The following is a 14,603-nucleotide window of genomic DNA, read 5'->3' as shown; positions in this document are numbered from 1 at the left end:
CTTGAACTTGGCCATTACACTTTGTGTGACCTTGGAGACACGCTTATGTGCGTTATCGTAAAGCAGGATCACTCATTCCATGAGCAGCCCAGGCCAGTTGCTCTTAATGGACTTGCGTAGGCTACGGAGTGTCCCACAGTACACGTCACTGTTAATGGTTTTTTCCGTGCTCGAGGAATTGGCTGAGCATCGGACCTCGGACGTCGAAAACGACGGTGAGCATCACATTGCCTCCTGAGGGCACACCTTTGAATTTTCTTAGGGTGAGCTGACGACTCATGATTCCATTGCATCTCTCGATGTCTCACTATGTTATTCCAAAGCGGCATATACAAATTTCAACTAGTTTGGTTGTTCAGACCTTAGGTACATTTTCATTTGGACACTCCTTTTCTTTAAGACATTAAGTAAATGGAAATGCCGTGTGGCCAGGGCCTCCCGTCGGGTAGACCGTTCGCCTGGTGCAAGTCTTTCGAGTTGATGCCACTTCAGCGACTTCCTTGTCGATGGGGATGAAATGATGATTGTAAGTACAACACAACACCCAGTACCCTGAGCGGAGAAAATATCCGACCCAGCCGGGAACGAACCCGGGCCGTTAGGTATGACATTCCGTCACGCTGACCACTTTTTTTTAAAAAAATCTCATTTTGTTCGTTTTCGTTCGTTGTATCTGCTCGGGGCGGACGTCGCAAGACACCCGTTTCAGTTCATCGTTGATCCATCAACTCAGTTTTTTTATTACAGAGGGCAGCTAACCCTCTGGCCGAACACGCTGAGTTACCGTGCCGGCTACCACTCAGCTACCAGGGCCGGACAAGACATTAAGTCATTTGTAGATTAATCAGACCTCTGATGGTGTTTTATTCATAGGCGGTGGGTCTTTTAAGGAATGTGGGGGTGGGGGTTTATTGGTATCCTATACTTCGTGGCACACAGCGGATGTGCAGTTCTCCAGAAATGTGTCATAAACGAAATTATTTTGGTGATCAAAATAACAGTTTGACCATGTAGTGGAGCGTTTACTGTCTGTTCTCGACGATTTATGAGACTTGTGCATTAGACATAATTTTCAAAAAGATGTAGGAGTCTCGGGCGATCTAGAGTTTGACTACATTCGTAACAGATTGGCAACCTTTCCCGGTATGGAAACCAGCGAAACGAGTACTCGTTGTGAGAATCGGCTTTTGCTCTCTGCGGAGGCTGAGCTACCTGGCGCGTAAACTGGAGAGGAATGCAGCAGATGGGGCCCGCAGCTGCGGCGGCGGCAGGTGCTGGCTGGGGGGCACGGCGAGCCGGCGTGGTGCAGGTCAGTGTCCCGGCGTGGCGTGCCGGGCCGGCTGCAGCGGCTCTTTACGACCGACAGCTCGAATTTATGTCCGCCGGAAAAAATGGCACCGCTTCATAGCCGCGCCATTGTCTGCCCGCGCCAGCCAATTAGGGGCCGGCCCTGCGTGCTGCGCGCGGAAGTCGCCCGTAAAGGCGCCAGGGACGCCGGCCGCCGGAAAAACGCTCAGCACCCTCCGCACTCCGCACGAGATAAGGCCGACGAGAGGGGCTCGACCGGCCGTAACTCTTCCTCCGACGTGCATCGCGTCTGTCTTCGAGTGTACTCGCGTTGACAGGTTTTCGTCCTCACGTCACCGTCCTTTATTTCTATTCTCATTTCAAAGCATAGGAGACAGCATTGTTCCCTGGAAAAGCTTTCAGAATTTCGCCTCCGCCAGTTCTTCTATTTTTAGGGTTCCGTACCTCAATCGGTAAAAAATGAACCATTATACACTAAAGAAACAAAGAAACTCGTGTACCTCCTGATATCGCGTAGGGCCGCCGCCAGCACGCAGAAGTGCCGCAACACGACGTGGTATCGACTCGAATAATGTCTGAAGTAGTGCTGGAGGGAACTGACTCCATGAATCCTGTACGGCTGTCCGTAAATCCGTAAGAGTACGGACGGGTGGAGAGCTCTTATGAACAACGCGTTGCAAGGCAACCAAGATATGAAACTTCCTGGCAGATTAAAACTGTGTGCCAGACCGAGACTCTAAATCGGGACCTTTGCCTTTCGCGGACAAGTGCTCTGCCAACTGAGCTACCCAAGCACGACTCACGCCCCGTCCTCACAGCTTTAATTCCGCCAGTACCTCGTCTCCTACCTTCCAGACTTCACAGAAGCTCTCCTGCGAACCTTTAATCTGCCAGGAAGTTTCATACTAGCGCAGACTCCGCTGTAGAGTGAAAATTTCATTCTATAAACCGAGATATGCTCAATAATGTTCATGTCTGGGGAGCCTAGTGGCCAGCAGACATTTTTAAACTCGGAAGAGTGTTCCTGGAGCCACACTGTAGCATTCTGGACATGTGGGGTGTCGCAGTGTTCTGCTGGAATAGCTCAAGTCTGTCTGAAGGCACAATAGACATGAAAGGATACACTTGATCAGACAGGATGCTTACGTATGTGTCACCCGTCAAAGTCGAATCCAAACGTATCACGGGTCGCTTATCATTCCAACTGCTCTCGCCCCACACCATTACAGAGCCTCCAGCAGCTTGACCAGTTCCCTGATGACATGAAGGGTCCATGAATTCATGAGATTGTCTCCATACCCGTAAACGTCCATCCGCTCGCTACAATTTGAAACGAGACTCGTCCGACCAGGCAACACGTTTCCAGTTGTCAACAGTCCAATGTAGGTGTTGACGAGCCCAGGCGAGGCTTAAAGCTTTCAGTCGTCGTTGGTCCCGTTGTCGCAAGATCTTTTTCCAGCCGCAGCGATGTCAGAGATTTGATGTTTTACCGGATTCCTGATATTCACGGTAAACTCGTGAAATGGACATACGGGAAAGTCCGCACTTCACTGCTAACTCGGAGATGCTGTGTCCCATCGCTCACGCACTGGCTGTAACACCACGTTCAAACTCATTTAAATCTTGATAACCAGCCATTGTAGCAGGGTCTAACAACTGCGTCAGACACTTGTCGTCTTACATAGGCGTTGCCGACCGTAGTGCCGTATACTGCCAGTCTATATATCTCTGTATATGAATACGCATGCCTATAGCAGTTTTTTGGCGCTTCAGTGTATAATCGCTTTGTTGTCGCAGTGTCTGTCGGTTCGACTGTTAAGAACCCTTTTTATCAGGAACGGGTAAATGTATCAAGTTCAAATTTAACTCACATATTAAGGTCCGTGGTCCCTTTGAGGTGTAAAAATTTTAAGCTTCAAGGTGACTCCAATAAAAAAATACGGCCATTTATGTCACGTATTTTGATACTCGGTAACTCACTCACTAATACTTATAGTGTGGTTCCCGCTGACCTACAATCATAAAATTTGGCAAGAAAAAAAGTTTCACAGTACAGGTAAAAGAAAGAATCGGAAAATTGTTACTTTGTCATTATATCAGAGGAAAAAAATTTTGTCTTTTTTATCTGTCTGTCTGTTTGCCTTTTTCTCTTAAACAGTTTGGGGTATCAAGTTCAGAATTATGTCACGTACTAAGATCTGTGGTGCCTTGGCGGTGCAAGGCATGCAAGCTAAGTTAATGCAGTCGAAAGATATGGCCATTCACGTCACATATTCTGATACTCCAAAATCAACTCATGAAAACCTGTTAGGTAATTTCTATTGATTTAGTCATGGAATTCGGCAAGAAGTAAGCTTTCACAGTAGAAGTAAAGTAAAAAATCTGGAACTTGTTAAGTTGTAATTATACCACCTAAAAATATATTTCATCATTTGAACATATATTGCATTCGCCATCCGTTAATGTGCATGCAAACATAAAATATTAGTTGTAGTCCTGTTTAAGTAAGTAAATGAAGATGGTTTACAATATCTTTTCTCTTCACAAATATAAACTCAAGCCCCGTGTTCGCTTCTTTTGTATGCCCGGGCTAGTTTGAGGAACTACTGTAGAGACTTCGATACGGTCTTGTAATTCCCGTGACCAATATGTTGCCATGATCGATATCGATAACAGGCAAAAATCGTTGAGATTCTCGAGTCTCAAGATGGATGAACTACGTACGCATACACACAGTTATGTTTGTACGGTACCCTCAGTGCACGACTTCTACTCGCATTTGGCCATTTTTTGATACTCGCAAACTCACTCATCAGAAGCCGTAGGATATTCCCGTTGACCTAGATTTATCAAATATGGCAAGAGAGATAGGTTTCACAGTAAATTAAGGAAAAATCCAAGATTAGTTAATGTTTAATTATATCATACGATTTTTTTCATTTGTTATCCGTCTCTCTGTCTGTCTCTTAAGAAACATTTTTCTCAGGAACGGATAAACTTATCATATTGAAATTTATGTCCCATACTGAGGTGTATGATTCCTTAACGGTGCCAAAAAAGTTAAGCTCCGAAATCAGTGCATTCAAAAGAAACGGCCATTTATGTCACATGTTTTCATACTTGCAAGCTCGCTCGCCAAAGCCTATGGAGTACTTTCTGTTGTCCTAGAATCATTAAATGTGGCAAAAAGCAAGGTTTCATAGTACAAGTAATGGAATCAGTCCAGAAATTGTTAATTTGTAATTACAGCACGTGGAAAAAAATTTTGTCATTTGTTATCCGACAATCTGTCCCTCTGTTATCATCTTTTTTTCTCGGAAGTTACAGTAGCAAATGCGAAATAACACAAAAATCTGAACTTAAAATTAAAACATTCTCAAAGTCTTAGAATTCTTGGAGCTGATATCTCACTATAATCACCATCTGCAACAGGCAAAAATCGTAGGATTCTCGATTCCTGGGATGGATGAACTATCTTTTGTATCACGCCTGGATAGGCGCTGCGCGGGTCTGTTCCTGTGAACAGCTTCTGTAATATAGTCCGAGAGTGAAGGAAGCGAGTAGGAGCAGGAGAGGTGAAGCACTTCGGCACTGCATGTAGCTTTAACTCTTTTAATAGAGTCAAAAACACAAGTAAATATCAAATGCATACATAACTTTGACTAGGATGAGCACGTAGGTGTGAAGCCGTAGTCCATGTCTAATCCTGTGAAGTTAAGATGACTGTTCTGTATAATCTCAAAACTAACAAATACTCTTTGCTGTCCAATCTTTAACTGAACGTAACCAAAAAGCTTGCACAGGACAGAGTAGCATGGAGAGCTGCATCAAACCAGTCTCAGGACTGAAGACCACAACAACAAACAACAACCAATACAAAGAATCACTAGTAAGCTAACCCACTCGGTAGTAGAAGCGATATTTTCAGGCCGTCTGCTCTTGATGAAATGGGGCGAAATCCCATTTAATTAGTTCTGCCAAGTATAAATATATATCCCTCTGATGTGAATCTTCAGGTTTTCGCGGCGCAAAGACTGCTCCATTAAGTTTCGGGAATGCAGCCGCATGAATTCTGCTTCTTCTTCTAATATTTCGGCTGTATACCTTTCAGCCATCTTCAGAGAGAGCCGTACGGCTCTCTCTGAAGATGGCTGAAAGGTATACAGCCGAAATATTAGAAGAAGAAGCAGAATTCATGCGGCTGCATTCCCGAAACTTAATGGAGCATATATCCCTCTGTCTGTACGGTAGCTTCCTTTCACGCTTACTGATTGCGATAGAAACAGTCCATCGCCATGGGAGCAACAAGAAAGGAACGATGTAACGAGAATGCGAATGTACGCCAATCATTTCTTTTTGATCACTGCATTTGTGCCTACTTTAATTACTGCAACTGCATACCCTAAAGACAATAAGGAAAAAATAAATGGGTATGCGAATGTTTGAAAAGAAGAACGACATACTCCATATTAATTTACTCTCTAAAAACATTAGTTAGTAAAGTGCAGCGGGACAGTTTTCAAAACATAACAGAAAACACGTTCTCTAAATAGAGATAAGAACATTTATGATTGACATGTCATCTAAGGTTGACGTATAATTTTAAAATGTTAGAAATAAGGAAATGAAGTAATACAGAATGCTACGCTTGCAACGTACGTTGTTGTTCTACATTGTTTAGCTCTGGTATTTACAGGGTCACAGAGAAAGCATCCTAGGTTCTGGAGAGAAAAGCCGTAATTGTAATGATCTGCACTACAACAGAAACAAGAAGCACAACTTAAGGAAAAATAATGTAATGTGTGTTCCAGCTCACAAGCGACATTGAAGCAGATAGTTCCTGTAACTTAGTATGGGCAGAAGTTATATTCGACAACCGGAAAAAATTAATAACTGGCTCCTTTTACCGTCCCCCTGTCTCAGATGAAACAGTTGCTGAACAGTTCAAAGAGAACTTGAGTCTCATCACAAATAGGTACCCTTGGCAGTGACTTCAATCTACCTTCCGTATGTTGACAAAAATACATTTTCAGACCCTATTGTAAATAGAAAACAACTTCCGTAATTGTTCTAAATGCTTTTCTTAAAATTATTTTTAACAATTAGTTGACGAGGCCATTCAAATTGTAAATGGTTACGAAAACACACTTGACCACTTAGCCACAAATAACCCTGAGCATCACGGCGGACACAGGGATTAGTGAACACACAGTCGTAGCGAGGCTCACTTCCGTAACAAAGAAATTCACCGAAACTAAACGCGAAATATATCTATTTATAAAAGCAGCTGAAAATTCGGTTGACGTCTTTCTAAGTGATAGTCCCCAATCCTTCCAAACTATGTAAATGAAGACCATATGTGGCTTAAGTTCAAAGAAATAGTATCAACAGCACTCGAGATACTCATACCAATTAAATTAATAAGAGACGGAACTGATCCCCATGGTACACGAAACAGGACAGAAAGCTGCTGCAGGAGCACCGCAAAAGGCACGTATAACTTAGACGAACGCAAAATCTCCAACATTGGTTAAGTTTTACTGAGGCTCGAAATTTGGTGCGGATTTCAATGCGAGATGCATTTAATAGTTTCCACAACGAAACTCGCTCTAGAAATGTGGCGGAAAATCCAAAGAGATTCTGGTCCCAAGTTAAGTAAACCAGCGGAAAGGCTCGGTAAGTACCTTTACCGCGCGACAGCGACGGTAATGTTACTGTTGACAGTGCCACTAAAGTGGAGTTACTAAATGCATTTTCCGAAATTCCTTCACTAAAGAAGACGAAGTAAATATTCCAGAATTCGAAATGAGAACAGATGCAAACATAATTTAGAAGTAGATATTCCTGGTGTTGCAAAGCAACTGAAATTACACTGTCAGTGACAGAGGAAATGATCAAATATCTTTCCAAAAAGTTTATAATGTGTAAGAAAAGTAGGTCTAATACATTTGTTTCTGATATTCTTTAGTAACAATTAATTTTCAGTAGTAAACTCCTTGCTTTTACTGACCTGTTTAAAGATAATCAACAATTTAGTAAGAAATTTTAATTTTTAAAGGACTATATCTAAATGTACTTATGTAGATTTACGTCTACTATAAATGTTTTCCGCTAAACTTAAATAAAAAAATATTTGAGTTGCCAAAATTGTCAACCTTAGGATCAGATTAGTTTTGGGAAGTCAATTTTAGGTGCAATTCAAAGGTTCAGTTCCCATTTTCTTTTACAGAAGCGTATACTATCAGTTTAACAAAACATGATATTTTAGGTGATAGTTGCGACTCTGAAGCTTCAGAAAATAATTTTAGAACTCAGTTATTTAATAGTATGGCCATAATATTGGAAGGTAGAAAAAGTTATCTTAACGTGGCAATAATAGGAATACTTTTGTGAGGCTTGAAACACTTTTTAATTTTTACATTGATGGCTGATTCGCATCACAATTTTGCACGGGCTTTGGACCGTCAAAATGATAAATGACCATTTACCATTCTGGCGTGTGTAAAATCGGCCTAAACACGCTGAACTAATGTACACTCTATTTACAATTACAACTTAATATTAGCTCCCATAATGCTGCTTCAAGGTTTAATAATTTTATCTCAGTAATCTGCAAGGACTCAGTGGCCTTCATAGTTTTTTAATACATTACTTTTAACGTATTTTAGTCCAGTTTCTGCATATGGGCGATGGCTTTCAAGCAAGGCCTAATGGTGCCAGTCTCTTCATAATTCTTTACGATTCTCTCTATCCTGTCGTCCAGCTTGAAGTACTTCTTCTTCCTCTTCTTACCTTCAAGGTTCATTTCCAATTTCATGTACATGCAGTTTGTGAGCTCTACTTCCTTTTTCAAGCACTCCACCAAATAGTTGATTCTAGGGTGAGGGTTTGCAATAATACTATTTTTTTGTTGTGCTACCCTTCAACAGCATTCGCCGTTCGGTGCCTTTTTCCGTAACATTCCCTCATTTCTATTGCGATATCCTCATTCTCTAGCCAGTTATCTACAAAGTAGTCAAAAAATTGAGAGGACCTTCCGTTATCAGGAGCTTCTGCATGAATCTCAATCCATCCATTGCTTACGTCCTCCGGTTTTACAAATGACAGCGCTGCACACATGCTACGTGAAGTCTTAAATCCTCGTTCTAGCGATATTCCTCAGTTAGATCGAGAACTTTATTTCTTCTCCATAAACTCTTCTTCATATGAAAATAGAATCCATTTATTTCAATTGTGGTTAAAACTTAACGAATGGCCGATATCGCAGCTGCTTAAAGTCGACCTTTACTTGTTTAGGACACCACTCAGGGACGGTCTGTTTTATCAGACGAAACAGACGAACATAAGTGTCTTTCTTCTTATTAGCGAGCACTGCAAATACAGTAGGATGAATGTTTATTTCCTTAATCGGGCCTCCTAAGTCTACGTGTATGGTGTAGATTTGTGCAAACTGCTTGCATCAGCTCTTAAATGTTCCATCCATAAAAAAATGGGAACATGTTTTTAAACTTTCTTTTCCTTTGCTTCCACTGAAAATCATTATTCTCTCCTCTAATCTATCGTCTTCCAGAAGAATGCTACTGCCATCTCCCATTTATAATAGATGTTCATGAAGATCAATTTCATAAGAGTTCTTAGGCTCTTGTTGGTTCCCCCGCGCTTGACTCCATCGACGACGCACGGTTCTCTTCATAGATTCTGAATTTGGCATCACTGTAACAAAGTCATAAACTTTATTATGTAGATTTCCCATTTCATCCACGTATATCACCGATAACTGTGTAGTTTCTTCTCGAGACTTTGTCTTAGCCCTTTCCACTCGCTTTCTCGCTTTCAGAGCCGCATCGTCAGGTGATCCACAGAGATGTTCTAATACGTTCAATACTTCTCCGTTCCTCGAAAGCAACTTTCCCTTGCAATTATCCGCTTTTCGGCGTAAGCACATCCATGTAACAACACCTTCTTTAGATTCCCTCTGTTTAAGATATGCGTAACCTTTCTAATGAGCAGGAGGCCTGCCCTTGTTCGTTGTAATAACTTCCATACTGATAGTCACGTTAGGAACTTCGAAAGCAAACTGGGCGGGCGGGTGAGGAGGAGGAGGAGAAGGAGGAGGGGGAGGGGGAAGGGGTGGGAGAGGGAGAGGGGGAGGGGCAGGGGGAGACAAGGGACCCAACCCTTCGGAGCAGGTAAAATAGTGGCAATGTCCGACGTGGCAAATGTCCGGACACCGTGTCAACTTACGTGAGCGTGCACCTACATTGTGGCATCGTAACTATCGACGCCACGTTATCTATATTTATATTTAATTTTCAACTGAATCGTCAGAACGCGGGTCCTACTCGCATTTTGACGTTTTTTAAATGATAGCTTTCATTTTTCATGTGCTGCAGTCTTTTTCTGAAGTTACAAATATTGCTTCGACTACGATCCAGCAGCTGTCATCCACGCTGTGTGGGTATGGAACGCTGGGAGTACACTAACTCCGCAACTCAGATTAGGCCGAGAAAGGCATCACTAATCCCCTTACACGAATTTCGCAACTTTCCCTTCAGGTAGAAGAGCGTATCCCTGAGGCTTCCCACCTAATAGGAGGGAATGGGAACGTCGCCTTAGACGTTGTGAACTTGTATCTGCTAATGTGAAGAACATAGCAGTGGTGGATCTAGTAGCAAAGTACTTTTTCTGAAAAGCTTTGTTAAACGTCTCATACAGTGATACTGAAGATGGAGAAGAGTTAAAGGTAATGTATAGTGGAAGGGGGCAGACACTCCTCCTTTATAACAACATCCAGATGTTACAGGGAGGTGAAGTCTGGCAAATAGGGCTGGAGATACTCTAACAAAAAGGACTACAATGCCAAAATTTTTACAGTATGGAGTGATTAATTTTTGTCTAGGTGCGGCGGAAATCATACTCAGTACAAGTTAGGAAGAAAATCCGTGACGAATGCAGTAAAAAAGAACACTACCGATGGTATCGACGAGCACCCTACATAAGAAGCTGGAGGAGCAGAGCGATTTGGTCAGCGTGTTGACCCATCGAGATATACATAAGGAACAAAATTCCAAGTACAATACTTAGATACCATCCGAAATTATCCAAATTAGCTTGTGAGGTACACTTAGCTGTCAGTTCTATGAACGCGAAGATGATAATAGATCAAGCATTTTTAGTGAAAAATTATCCTGGTAAGGATTTGATAATTTTTTCAACGCAATCAGATCTTCGTTACTTGTGTAGAAATGACAAAGTTTTAATGGATGATACGTTGATTATGCTCGAAAATTTTTCTTTCAATTATTTAGACTTCATGGGTGCAGCGATGAAATGTATATCGCACCGTTAAAGAAAATGGGAACCTACTTCGGTGTTCTGGAATGTGTCGAACATGACTGTTCAAATAAAGGAATGTGTTTCGAACCAAAGACTTTTGTTGTTAATTTTGAGGTAGCAATCCACGGAGCTGTTCATTAAGTCTTTCCTCACAGTAATTAGGAAAAGAATAACTTGTTAGCCGAGATCGCTATAAAAACTTTATTGAAGATAACCGGTTTCGGTAAAACTAAATTAGCATTTTCAGATCCTCATAAAGGTTATTACAGATATCTTTTGCCAGCTCAGAATGAAATAGTTGGCTGCAAGTTTCAGCTATCCCAAGCTTGGTAAGTTTTCTTTCTTTTTTCTCTTCTTTTCATCTTATACTAGCAAACTAGCCCTAGCTTCTTTCGGGATCTAAAGAATATTCTGTATGTAATGCTGAGTGGTTTTCTTCCTGAAAACAACACAGTTTTCTGAGGTCAGACATTTAAAGTCTACATATAGATGTCTGTGAAAAGCACTGAAACTGTTTAAATCTACTTCTGTCGCACATGTTGTTTCACCTTGTGTTTTGTTAATAGTCATGTCGAGCGACGCCCTTACGGAAAACTGTCATTGAAAGTCAAATTTACATCTGGCATTATCACACGACTTCGCGGTATTAAGAAAAGTCTATAGACAGTGAGAATTATGCATTCGACCAAAATGCGCCTCTCGTTCCATTAAATAGCTTAGGTGGATTGATGTTGACATTCCTCATAACACTAGAAGATAGTAAAAATTTAAAAATGTGTGTCAGATAATGCACGTTTTCATCGAGATCGACAGACAGTATGCTCACGTTCATTCAAGTATTTTAAAAAGAATGTAGTAAATGACTTTCTCTTCTACTGCGTTGGTAGGTGACGTTCTTCAAATCTGTTTGCTAACTGCAAAGGTTTTGATTACTGAGTTTAACTGTTTAATTGTTCTTTGTTACCTGTCCAGCACGGAAGCACAGTAACAAATCTGGAAAATGTGCCTGTTCAACTATCTTAAAAATATGCTGGTTTTAAATTCTAATTTAGTCATATGTGGTCCATGGGTAACCGTTAACAAATCAGTTTTGCAATACTACAGTACTACAATGCACTGATTGTTCACTGATTAGAAATCCTTAGCAGAGGTTTGAAAATCAAGTGAGTGATGCAGGACCTGTCAACGCGAAACTCATAACGATTTCAGCACAGATCTTACTATTGATAAGAATCAATTTATTATATATGTACCGCTTGTTCCTGCTGGAGCATGAAGCAGACACTGTTTCCATTCATTATTATTTATGGATAGAGAGTGATTTATGGAATGATAGTAATGGGGCAAAGCCTAGTCTGATGCAATTATAATATCAAACTGATATCAAATTAATTATGCAAATTAATTAATTGATTAATTACTTACTCCCACTCCCTCACGATGTCATGTGTTTTCCCCAGCTGGAACGTGGGTTCTCCTCAGGGAACTTCCAGCCCCCCCCCCCCCCATCCTGTGATCTAAAATGTCAGCATGGGAAAAAATGGCAGGAAATCCAAATTTATTGGTGGAAATATCAAATTTTGTGTGTTCACCTTGAGGTCCAGAGACCAACAGACCTAATTCACAACACCACCTCCACCATTAGAGGAGTCTGTTTATTGACAAAACAAAACATAGCACTTCTGACTTCTGCTGCTGATTGTCTCTCTGTAGAAACCTTCGTATTAGCCCCTAATTTTCTTACTGCAGTCACTTTGTGAGACGTATGTGGGTGGTTGTGATATGTTTGCCCATAATACTTAGAACAAACAGAGTAGAAATCACCTCTCAACTCCCCTTTCATCACATTGTTATTTACCAGCTGTATTCTCATGAATCTTGCAGTCTACGCTATGTAGCATCTGAATCCCCCCCAATTTCGACGAATAAGAGACATCCCTTCAGCCAAGTTACAGACCCCTTTAATTCTCTCAAAATCCCATTACATTCTGACAATACTGTTCCATTAATTAGAAAGCTGATGGGAAGAGAGCTACCACATCCTGAAAAATAGTTCACTAACATACAGGCGGATATTCACAACGATGCAGAGTATACATGGACTGCACAAAGAAATTCAGAAATTTAACACCTACAATTCATCGATATTGAATGACTATAAATATCCCCCTTTATATGTCCTAATCTCCTTTGTCCTACGATTACTGCACTAGAAACATGACAGTGTAATGGTGTCTAACTCTTTGTTGACAGCACAGTGTCTCTCTTTCTCTGCCCTTTTTCCTCATTATTTTTGTAACACACAACTGAAGAAAACTACAAATTATAAAAACTTCTCTAACATCACCTGACAGAGAACTCAGTAAGATTATACCTTCACTCTCTCTTCCAGTATATCAGGAGTGTTGGCGTCAATCATTTGTGGTGATTCCATTAAACATACATGTATTGGTCCACTGGAGAAGGCGACCAGTGATTGAAGTTGCTTCCTAGGATCTGTGTAAAGTCTTGTTGCCTGTACTGGAGGAAGACCATACCAACTATCAAATGTACAAAATTCTGTGATCAAAACACTGGATTTTCAGGTCTATAGTGTTACACTTTCTGGTAGAAATGCCATCTGCAATTCGGAATCATTTCTCTCCATTCAGCCGTATATTGGTGTTGGATCCTATGGAGATGTCTTTTAATGATTACAGCCACTGGTGAATCATTCGTGGCACTCTCATATATTTAAATGAGTCACCTTTTTCGAACCTATCTGCTAAGGACCACGTACAGCATAATTCCAGCGTGGTTTTAGACAGCCCTCTGCATCATGTAACTGTTGTGTCTCGGTCTCCACTGCACGCTCCCTGCATCCTTTTCCATACGATCGTTCCAATTTAAGTCGGACTTGAGCAGAAGTCAGAGAGTGCTTTATCTAAGACCTTCTGCATCCCATTGAGAAATAGGATGAGCTGAGCTAATGTGACAGGACCATGTTTCGGCCATTTGGTGGAAATGAGAACATGTTGTTCAAAAATGGTTCAAATGGCTCTAAGCACCATGGGACTTAACATCTGAGGTCATCAGTCCCCTAGACCTAGAACTACTTAAACCTAACTAACCTAAGGACATGACACATATCCATGCCCAAGGCAGGATTCGAACCAGCGACCATAGCAGCAGTGTGGTTCTGGACTGAAGTACCTAGCACATGTCATAGTTCTGCCAACTGCATACAATATGTAGGGTCTGCACCAAGCGAAGCTTTCTCCTGCAACACAAGGTAGTCAAAACGACAGTATGAGCAGTTATGGTGGTAATTCTTATCAGGAAAATTAGGAGGACTCCATATCATATGGGAACTGGACGAAGGACGAGGATTTTGCTACTGTATTGTGGTGCACCTCCAAACTACATGCAGATACTGCAGTCCAAAGGAGGTCTGCATCCCTCAGGGTACGTTCATGTCTCTCATCCAAATATTCTCTTTATCCAACTACACTCCTGGAAATTGAAATAAGAACACCGTGAATTCATTGTCCCAGGAAGGGGAAACTTTATTGACACATTCCTGGGGTCAGATACATCACATGATCACACTGACAGAACCACAGGCACATAGACACAGGCAACAGAGCATGCACAATGTCGGCACTAGTACAGTGTATATCCACCTTTCGCAGCAATGCAGGCTGCTATTCTCCCATGGAGACGATCGTAGAGATGCTGGATGTAGTCCTGTGGAACGGCTTGCCATGCCATTTCCACCTGGCGCCTCAGTTGGACCAGCGTTCGTGCTGGACGTGCAGACCGCGTGAGACGGCGCTTCATCCAGTCCCAAACATGCTCAATGGGGGACAGATCCGGAGATCTTGCTGGCCAGGGTAGTTGACTTACACCTTCTAGAGCACGTTGGGTGGCACGGGATACATGCGGACGTGCATTGTCCTGTTGGAACAGCAAGTTCCCTT

The sequence above is a fragment of the Schistocerca nitens genome, chromosome 4 (genome assembly GCF_023898315.1).
Source record: "Schistocerca nitens isolate TAMUIC-IGC-003100 chromosome 4, iqSchNite1.1, whole genome shotgun sequence".
NCBI lineage: Eukaryota > Metazoa > Arthropoda > Insecta > Orthoptera > Acrididae > Schistocerca > Schistocerca nitens.
This window is presented reverse-complemented; position numbering follows the sequence as displayed.